This window comes from Tamandua tetradactyla, chromosome 26 (assembly GCF_023851605.1).
Source record: "Tamandua tetradactyla isolate mTamTet1 chromosome 26, mTamTet1.pri, whole genome shotgun sequence".
In the NCBI taxonomy this organism is placed as follows: Eukaryota; Metazoa; Chordata; class Mammalia; order Pilosa; family Myrmecophagidae; genus Tamandua; species Tamandua tetradactyla.
In genome coordinates this window covers 3,143,840-3,154,823 of record NC_135352.1, presented here as the reverse complement: position 1 = coordinate 3,154,823, position 10,984 = coordinate 3,143,840, and the positions used below count along the sequence as shown (strand labels likewise).

The following is a 10,984-nucleotide window of genomic DNA, read 5'->3' as shown; positions in this document are numbered from 1 at the left end:
TTTACTTAGAATCTCTTGCCTTGACTATCCTGGCAACTTTGGGATAATTCTCAATTGGGGAACAGACCTCCAGCTGGGTCTCTTTTGGCACCACTGAAGGGCTAGCTGGAGAGGCTGTTACTGGTGTTGAGGAGAGGAGTTGTATCCTGAATCATCCCAGAGGGTCTTTTCTAGTGAGGACTGCCCCCCATCCCATATATTATATCAACTACTACTGCATCTCTGCTGCCACCCCCTGCTGGATGTTTGCTTGCTTTCTTGATGGCTATCACCACCAGGCTACATTGAAGGTCTTTTCAATCTGGTGGGGATGTTCCTTTATAAAAGATTGTTTTACTTTGTAATTGAGTGTTTGTATTGGCAGTCCACCCCTTATACTGGGTAGTCCATCACACACAACACTAGGAGGTGCAAGGCTCCTTGGCTAAGGAGGGCATTGGGATTACTTCCTACTGGTTCTGGACACAGGTACATATTTTCCTAACTCAATTGCATTGGCTCACTAAGTTCCACCATCTATTACTCAGCAAGCATCAAATTGTGCAGTCTGGGACTCTAAACCTTTGGTCACTTTTATTATTAATGCAACTGGGCACAATGCCTATCTTGCAGCCTGGCACACTATAGCTAGTATAAGTAAGTTTATTGTTAGTCTAAGCTTTAAAACCCTCGTAAGTTTTCTTTGGACAGAACTCTCTGACTAGGATCAGTATTAACTATGTTAGACTAAAATACAGAATAGAAACCCCAAATCCAAAATGCCCCTTTTACCCTCCAAACTATTGTCTCTTTAGAGCAATCTTTAAAGAATACAAACTAGAATTATTTCTCAGGAATCAGACCACATTGTTGGGTACATATCATCTGTCTCAGGTACTGGTACTTTCACTCAGATGTGGTGAGTCCAGCCTTTCTTTGCTGCCTGGACTTCCATCTCAGTTCTCAAGAGAACTTGACTGGGTCCTATCCCAAGATGGTTGGAGTTTGGACTCTTTTCATAGTTTGATGAGGACCCAACTGCAGGGTTGGCATTGAAAGGCAGGGAAATCAGGTGAGATCAGGGCCAACAAACCACAATGCCTGAGGTATGACAGATTAGAGGACAAGACCAGCACATAATTCTTAAGGAAGAGGTTGTTCAAATCTAAGAAAGGGAGATATTTAATTTTCCCCAGGGAAAGGCAAGCTAGAAAGCATTTTGTAGGGAAAGTTCCCTAATTCTTTTCTAAGGGCAGTTCTAATTCTTAGCAGAGCCATGGGTTTCCCTTCCTTTTTAATTTTAATTTTGATGGGAGAAACTTGCAAACTACACCCCCAGAATTTCTCTCCCTCATCCATACTTTTTCTTGGATGTGTTTCTCATCTCCCTTGGTAAGCAAGGCTAAGACAACTTCTATTTGGCCATCCCCTACCTCCAGGCCAAGTCCCATGGGTACTATCAGGTCCCTTCCCAACAACTTACTCCCAGCTTCTGGAATGTACATCAGGGGACTTATAATTTGGTTATCTCCCCAACAGCTGTTAGTAGGTTTGAAATGGAACTTTAAACCCTTACCTTTTTACCCATGAAACCATGAGGCAGTTACCAGAGAATTTGATCCCTTAATGGATGTGGTTCACAGAAGATTGAACTGCACCAGTGTCTACCAAAACTGAATTGTTTTCTATTATGAGCCCACCTTCAGATTTCCTAGAGACCCCCATGGGCTTTTGAGATGAAGAGCCACTGACGCCCCCTCTCCAGTCCTCAAAATTCATCAAGGGTATTATCCAATATTCTTTCTCTAAACTCAGGTATTCTCTTTTAAAATGACCAGGTTTACCACAGTGATAACACACTGCAGAGTCCTGTACCCTCCTTGCTCCTTTATCCCATCTGACCCAAACTTCTTCTCTAACTTGCCTCTGCCTGTCTCTGCCCTGCTTTGTCTCTAATCTCTTCTTGACCATGTGGTTAAATGTGCATTAACTTTTTTGTTTCTGCCTTTTCTCTTCCCTTATCACAAACACTTTCTGAGGATCTTTCACTCTTCTAGTGTTTTATCCATCCACCCATCTATATTCTGGATATTTTTCTGAATGTCAGGCCAAGACCCTTTTATGTAGCTGAACTTTAGCATTCCTTGGGTAACAAGATTATTAGGTCCATTTCTAACTATTTCCCTATCTGGTTCCTCAACTTTTGCAGGTAAGCAGTGGGAGTCTCACCTTTTTCTTGAACCACCTCAAAGGCCTTGTTTAAGTTCAGAGATATAGGTACAGCCAATTTTACCCCTTGCATAATTAGGTCTCTAAGATCCCTCATTTGTTCCCTGTCTTCCTTATCATTATTATTCCAATTGGGATCTACATTGGGGAATTTAGCTTTACTGCCTCTTCTGTTCTTTCATAGCCATCCTCTTCACCATTTCCCTTTCTTCTCCTGTAAAGAGAATATTCAGATTGGACATCAATTCAGATTATATATATATATAAGCTGGGCCCTAAAAATTAATACATTTTTCAGCTAGCCCCACTGGGTCATCCATTAATTATTTCATCCCTTTTTTAATGTTTCTTAACTTCTATACTCAACAACTAATTTCCCTTGGTCCCATTGGTACATCCCTCAGAGGGTATAGGGACTCAATGGGCCTATGCTCTTTCATCTTTTTTTCCCTCAAGAGCCCCCAGATATGGAAAATGCTTTATATCTTTCTCATACTGTTCCAACTCCTTCCTCAGTTGTTGGTGGGTTGTAACAGTTGGATCAGTTTGCCCCAATTGGCCCTATGGTTCTCTGCAGGAGAACATGTGTTAATTCCACTGGGCCTTCAGGGTCCAACAGTCCCTGCCCTGGCAAGGGGTGGAGCATAGGCAGAGGAGAAGTTTCAACAAAAGATCCCAGGAATTAGTTTCTAAAGGTTAAGTCTCTGGGTCTGGTATTTTAACTTTTATAGGATCAAGAGTGGTCCCTCCCCCTTTTAGCCAATACATAGCATAATCAGACCCCTCTTTGGAGAAGGGTTTCTTTCTATTAACATAAAATACAAGATTGGCACAATCCTCATCTGCCCCATATATTGGTCAGAATACATTGGGTGGCACAATGTTTTCTTTTGTCCAAATGTAACAACAATATTTAATCATTTTATTTTTGTCCTTTCCCTTGGTCAGATCACTATCAGTCCAATGTTCTAGTATTCTCCCTAATGGATTATCCAGAGGAATGTTCCCAGGGAACTCTATAGGTACCCTCTTCCCTTTTTTCCCAGCTGGCCAATTGCCTCTATCACACATTCTGAGTCTTGCCTGTTGTTAGGTCTAGCAAAAGGAGCTCTTGATGCAGAGCCTCCTTCAGCCCCCTTCTCAGTATCCTTGGCAGGCCCAAGGATCCAGAATGTGTGATCTGTTACAAACCCCAATCCAATTAGGACACAGCACACAACCTAGTGGGCACCCTCCCCTCCTGGTGTCACCATCCCTTTAAAACACAGCTCCCAGGACAAAGAGAGGGAGCCATTTTTCCTTCCTTCAGCTGGCTTCCACCTGCCTGCTTTATCTCTGCTTTTTATCTCTTCAATAAAAATGTTAAGCTTTGACTCACTATCTCATACGAATTCCTTAATGACTCCATGCCTAACATAATGGTGCTGAAACCCAGGAACAGAGATTAGACTACAGTTTGAATTTCCAGACCCTTGGCTGTACAGACGTGGCTTCTCAGTCACTCTATTCCTGAACTGCATGGTCACTATGGATTCCATGTGATTGATGGCTTGAGTTCACAGGCTCAGACCATCTTAACATGATGCCAGTTCACATCCATGGCAATAAGACATCTACAACTAATTTGGCCCTAGGTAAGTGATGTCTTTCTGCCCAGAGCCTCACCTTGAGAGTTTCATGTCTCTTAGATGGTTTCCCTGTAGTGTTTGGGCCTGCTTTAACAAGGTGATCCAGCCAGCTCCCTAAGCATTTTTACTAGCTTGAAAGAATCTGAGCCCTCAGTCAAAACTCTCCAGCTCCAAGAGCATTTTCTTGTGCAGTAAAGTAACTTGGGGGATGCTTTGAATGAAAGACTGCATGCACTTCCTTTGTCCCTGATGACAAACTGGGGATGCCTGCTTAGTCATGGCAAAGGATTCTGGATCAGGGTAAGTTAGTCTCACTTAAAGCTATGCCTGCCCATAAGCCTCCAATGGAGCTGGCAACTGTTAGCCTCCTGAACAGAATGAGCAGACATCCATAAGTCTCCAGTAAGCAAAGTCACTAGCATATAACAGACCCCCCCCCATTTTAATTGAAATTTAAGCCCTATTGCACAATTTGATGGCAATTCCCTTTAGAACAACCAAAACATTGACCACAAGATGGCACTCTCAATTAACAAACCTCCATCAAACTTAATTTTATTTAGCACAATGGTACATGGTTGGAAACCCCTGCTCTCAAACTTAACAAATTTATCTATCACTTTACCTCTTTCATAAAAATGCTTCTAAGCCTTCTACCCCTCTAATCACTTCTAAAGTGATGTAGTAAGTGTTTAATGCCTGTTCATTTGTTAGCTGTTATATCCAGTGTGTTAAATATTTAATGCCTGTTTCTTAGCTGATATATTCAGTCTGCTTATTAATTAGTGTGTTCCTGCATTTATATAACTCAAATGTTCATAATGGGTTACTAATTATAGAAGTTCTTTTAGAAAGCAAACCTTTAGGCTGTATTAAAATTTTAAAATATTAGCTATGAGCCTATAAAAAGGTTTTGTTTCTGCAACATAATATGGCCTTACTATAATTTAAAGTTCAAATACTACTATTATAATTAAAGTTAAAAATATTGCAGTTAAAATCTTTTTACAAAGAATAAAAGTAAAAATGGAATAAGATAACATATTCAATCCTTTATTTGTCCCTCTCAAAAGTATTTCTGTGCTTCTGTTTCTCTTTTAAAGTAATGAATTTCCTATTTATATCTGTATGCATTTTCAATATATAGTCCCATATATCTCTGGATAATAAAAGCAAATTAATAAAAAATTCTTAACCAGCTCTATTTAAACTGCTTAAACTCTAGTCTTATAATTAGTATAAACAAAGAGGAACATTAAAAACTACCCCTGAAATTTCCCTCCTATCCCTGGATTTTTCCTGAGGCAGCAAAAAATCATCAAAAAGCTACCTCTTGAAAAACAACATTTTCCAATTGTCCTGGTCACAACTTTTAATAAAATCAGTCTAATAATTAAAAGTAAAGCATAAAAACTTTCAAAATTCCGTGGCCCTTACCTAAACCTTTCAAACGCAAAAAACATGATATCTTTCTGTCTGTGTAACCAATTAAGAAGTTTTCCTACATTTAAACTTGGAACAAATTCAATGAGTTCAGTATAGTTCCCAAAACTTAATAGTCAATATACTTTTAAAGTTCTTCATAATTTTAAAACATTATAAAAAATAAAAGGAATTAAATAATAAATCTTTAAATTGAACAAATGCAATTTTATTCTGCTTAAATTTAAATAAGTTTCCTGATAAACTAATAAGTACATTCTCAAAACTCCTCCCAAAGTATCTTAACAGGTTGCATAAACTAAGCAATGTACCTTGTAATATAGAACATATAAAATATAATAAAAGTAAAAATATGCTAATGCTTAAAAAACTGCATATTAATGTTGCAAATATGCATTAACTAAAGCATTTTAACTATTTAACATTGTTACAAATTTAATTTTAATGGCAACTGTATGTGGCAAAAAGTTTACTTAAGTGTGAAAGATATAAAAGATTTGTTTTATTAAAAGGAAAAAGAGAGCAGCTTTGTCTTAAGATAAAATAAATGGTTGTTGCACAATTAAGAAATGTAAGACAAAGACTGAATAGATATAATAAGTTGGCAAAGATTTGTGGGAAAGAATTATGAAAGTCAAGAAAAATTTAACGGGTCTATCTATAAAATTTTTTAAACTTTAATATCAAATAATATACTGATGCAAGACTAAAATTTAGTTTTCTCTCTTTTAAAGTGACAATGTTTTCTTAAATTGTTGGTCTGCTTTTTGTTGCTGTTGATGTTGTTGTTTGCATGGGCAGGCTCCAGGAATCAAACCCAGGTCTTTGACTCAGCAAGCAAGAATTCTTTCCACTGAGCTACCATTGCACCACCCTAACTGTTAGCCTGTTTTAATTAAAAGTTACAAAAATCTTTTCTAAGTAACCAGTGTAAAAAGCAGAGAGTCTGTGTTTTATCAAAATAACTTCTTGTACTTTATTTAACTTTATCATGTCCGTGGCTGTGTATAAAAAGTCTTCTTATTTTAAAAGGCTAAGGAATTTTCCCCTCAGCTTTAGTTAAAGAACCAAATATTGCTTCAAACCCAATAACTTTTTTTTTCCATAGAAAGCAGAAAAATAATTTATTCCAAAAGACGGCAGAAATAAGAAATTCATCCTGAAAATATAGTTTGATGTAATTCTATCATGTTGGGAGAGATCTTCCCTCTGAACATGCTGTTGTATTGGTTGCTCCACTGGAGTCTTAGTTGTCTTGCAGCAGTTTCTGGGCTGGTCTTAAACACTTCGCTGATTCTCAAGGTGTGAGCAGAGAGGAGCCATCTTCAAATCCACAGATTCCAAAAAGAGTACCGTATTTCTCAGAAGAATAGCACCTTTCATATCAGAAGACCACATACACAGTTTGCAGAGTCAGCACAGTTTAGGTTAAGTAGGCACATCATTCATCAAAATTTAAAAAAGGATGACAGGAAAAAAATACTGCATTTTAGATAAGATTCTCAAATGTGATGTGAATGTTTAATGCAGTTGATGCCCAAATGGCAAGTCAAAGAAGAAGGTCTGGGGTTGGAGGTGATTTTGCATTTAGAGGAATTCTCTTCATGACCTCAATGTCTTGAGCACTGCAGATGTCTTCTTCCTCAAGGCCAGTGATGCTTGAGATACCAGATGGTTTCATTTTTCAATTGTGGTCCAAAGAGAGGGTTGGGTTGGGCCAGAATTGCAATCAGCCAAAAGAGGTAGCAGCAAACTGAACAAGTTACCAACATGGTGATGATAACTCCCCGGTTAGGCCCCTTAGGCATGAACCAAGGCACACAGAGGCCGACGAAGCCCCAGAACACACTCATCACGATGAGAGGCACCGTAAGGCCGTGATACGCCATGGTTCCCACGGAACTGCCAGTCCCTACCTCTTTGCCTCACTTCGGTCCCACCCGGAAGTCCCTAATAACTTTTAACATTCTGCTTTCTCAAAGTCAAACTCTAAAAGATATCTTTTTATTCCAAATATTTGCACATTTGTTTTTCTAATTTTGTAAAAATAAAATGTTAAAAATAAAGTTCATTTAATATATTTTAGGTTGCATAAAAATGTTTAAAGGATGTTATAAAAATTAAAATATTTTTCTAACCTTCTGTCAGCAATTGATCTTTTTATCAATTGATATTAGACAACAGTATAATAAACTTGTTTAACCAAATATTCTGTTTTGCTTACAGAAATAAGATAACAGAACAGCATCAAAAAACACCGTGTGCCCAGTGAATCAACAATTTCCTCCTCAAAAAAACGAAAGTTTAAAAACAGTCATAACTAAAGGCAGTAGTCAGCTAGCAGAATTAAGGGCAGTGCCAAACCCTAGTGTATGTAAAACAGGTGAATGTCATTTGTTTACTAATTCATAAGCAGTGGCCAATAAGTTAACTATTTAAATGACTATCTGAAAATAATATAATTGAGAAATACATAGGGAATTATGAAGAAAAATGTTATGGAAAAACAAATATGGGAAATTGTTCAATATACTAATGTTTCTGTTACTGCTATTAAAAGAAATATGCAAGTTCAAAAGTTTTGTAAATTTATTTCTAATAATATGAAGTTTGGATAAGTAAAAAACTAGCTAAAATAAATACAGAAAGTAATAGAAAATTTTTAAAAAATAAATTTTATTTGTTATAATCATTGTGGACTATAAGCTCCAAATGAATAAAAGGGGTAAATTTTATTTGTTGTAATATAAATTCTAAATTCTTGTAGGAAGTTATAAAAAAATTTACAAAAATGAATTCTGTCTGTCACAATCAATGCTAACCAAAATTTAATAGATCTGTTTATCATATATTTCAAAAAAGGAAAGATTTGTGTCAAGCTAAGTAGTCATACATAATTAAGATTGTTTTCTTTGTGTTCTAATAACATAAATTGCTAATATGCTCTTAATATAAAGTATTATGTTGAACAATTTTTCTTAGCCATCTAAAATATTTTACATCGCAGTGATATTCTTATTAATATTTATGTTAGCATTTCCTTTTATTTCAGAAGACAAGTCTTCTCACTGTTAGAAAAAATTATTACAAATAATTTATTCTTTCACTTGTATAATAAAATACTAAAATAACTTAACCTAGTGCATAAAAAATATTTGGGAAGTATTACAATAATTAAGAGGAATTTTTTATCTTATTACTAATTAAATTTAAACAAATAAAATATTCATGTATTGGAACATTTCATAAATTCCTAAAAATTTAACAATATTCTCACTGTTAATTTTATATCCTAATACTAATCTGTATAATATCAAGCAGTGGTATAGTGTTATTAAATATAACCTTAATTATTCTTTAAAAAACTACAAATCAAAGAACCAGCCAAATTGTCAATTGCACTGCTCTGAACTAATGCATTTAGTAAAATTTATTAACATAAAACTGCCAACTGGTAATTTGTTTCTAAAAAAGCCTCATTTAAAAATACTTATCAAAGGTAAAGTTTATATTACAACTTTATTATCTTTAAATTCTAAGGTGCTTTACTCTTTTAACCTAAGAACTCTCTGGAACCTTAAGTGTCTATATCACATATAAAACTCAAATTCAGTTCTCCAGCTCTAAAAATTAACATGGGTCCACACAGAAACTATAAAAAGAACAAACTCTAATTTAAAACATGGTAAAACAAACTATTTAAAACCAAGGTATATCATTATACAAATAAAAATAACATTGCCTGTATTTTAAAGCTTTAACTTTTATGTAAAATAAAAGAAAAATATAAATTTTCCCTATCTAATTTAATCTTATTTAATACAAAATAATGAATAAAATCTTAATGTTTTGTACAAGTTAATGTTTTATAGTCTGCGTTTCAGAGTATTGGGGGCACTAAATGAAAAAGTGTATGCAAAATCCCCTAAGAGACTGAAAAAAATAAAGCTAGTATATATTCCCCCAGGAGGGCACGGTTAACATTTTCTTAAGGAAAAAAAAACCTCTCAATTTAATAGGCCAAGGCCTCAATTTTAAGGCTTTCCCTTATGAAACTTACTTCTATAATAATAAACTAAACCTACTTAGAATTAGTGCTTAAGAGCCATCTCCAGAAAATCTCTGCTGTTGCTCAAATGTGCTCTCTCTCTAAGTCAAACTCTGATGTGAGACATTGCTTCCAGGAATGTAAGCCTGGCCCTGGCAGCATGAAACATAATGGGCCCTAAAATCACAGGGCATAACTGGCCCTAACACTGTATGGCATAAGCTCCAAAGATAAGCCTGGCCTGACATCATGGATGAACTGACTAAAAGGGGGAAAAGAAATAATGTTTTGATGACCAAAAAATTGTCAAATTAAGTCAAGAGGTTATTCTGACAGTTACTCTTATGCAAGCTTCAGCTAAATATTGCAAACTGCCAAATATGGCAAACACCAATCGTGTTCCTAGAAACCCTAAAAATATCTAAGGCTCTATAAAATTTTACTTTTTTTTCAAATTTCAAAAATTTAACTTGGTTTTCAAAAACCTAAAGCCTCCAAGTTATTCCCATGCCAAAGAAGCTCTAAAACCTAAAAATGCTAAACTCCCCAAAAATAACAACTAATTTCATCATTCATCACTTTGTCTTTTTCTCAAATCCTCTTTCATTCTTCTCCACCCCTTATGAGCTCTTCTGCTCCCACTCATTGGACCCTTAATTATCCTCCTATTAATTTTACTCCTAGTCCTCTGCCTCTTACAATGTCTGTCCAGATTTATTCACTGATCAACAGTAGCCATGACCAACTGGCAATATTCTGAAAACATGCTTCTACTACAGCTCATGTCACAGCAAAGACATGACTATCAACCCATTCCAACAGAAGATGTCCAAAAACCCAATTAATAAAGCCACCACTCAGCTCAGAGCAATTTTTCCCCCACCTCTGCCCACACCCTGTAGGAAGTAGTCAATGAAAGAAAATGATGACCATACTCCTACAAAATTGCTTTGAACTAAGCTAGGGCACTAACCCAAACCAACACCAGCTTCATTCAATTCTATAAAAAAGGAAAGGTAGAAATGTTAGGTCTAGGGTGGGTCATGGTGGCTTAGCAGGCAAGAATGCTCACCTGCCATGCCAGAGGACCTGGGTTCAATTCCTGGTGCCTGCCCATGTAAAAAAAAAGAAAAAGAAAAAGAAAAAGAAATGCTAGGTCTAGCAAAAGGAACTCTTGATACAGAGCCCCCTTCATCCCCTCTCCTCAGCATTCTTGGCAGGTCTAAGGATACAGATATAAACCTGTTACAAGTCCCATTCCAATCAAGAAATAACATACCACCTAGTGGGCACCCTCCCCTCCTGGTGTCACTGTCACTTAAAACATGGCTCCCAGAACAAAAAGAGGGTTATTTTTCCTTCCTTTCACTGGCTCCTGCTGCCTGCTTTCTCTCTTTTTATCTCTTCAATAAATCTGTTAAACTCTGGCTTGTTGTCAATTGTGGATTCTTTAATGACTCCATGCCTAACGCCTGGATTTTTTCTCTTGGCGCCATTTCACTTCATCTGTCTCTGGCCCTTTCCCTTGTGGGAGAAGGAAACTGGGACTGTACACTTGCTTACTCAATCTCAGGCTCACTAGAATTTTTCTGACCATTAAAGCAATGTTTAATAATACTTTTTCTTACCTTAGTCCATGCACAGAGTTGCCTGGTCA

At 36.3% G+C, this 10,984-nt stretch overlaps 1 pseudogene; it reads right to left on the bottom strand.

Moving 5' to 3' along the window:
* Positions 1–6,379: 6,379 nt before the first annotated feature.
* On the bottom strand, positions 6,380–7,168 carry LOC143669691 (V-type proton ATPase subunit e 1 pseudogene; annotated as a pseudogene).
* Between the last annotated feature and the right edge of the window lie 3,816 nt (positions 7,169–10,984).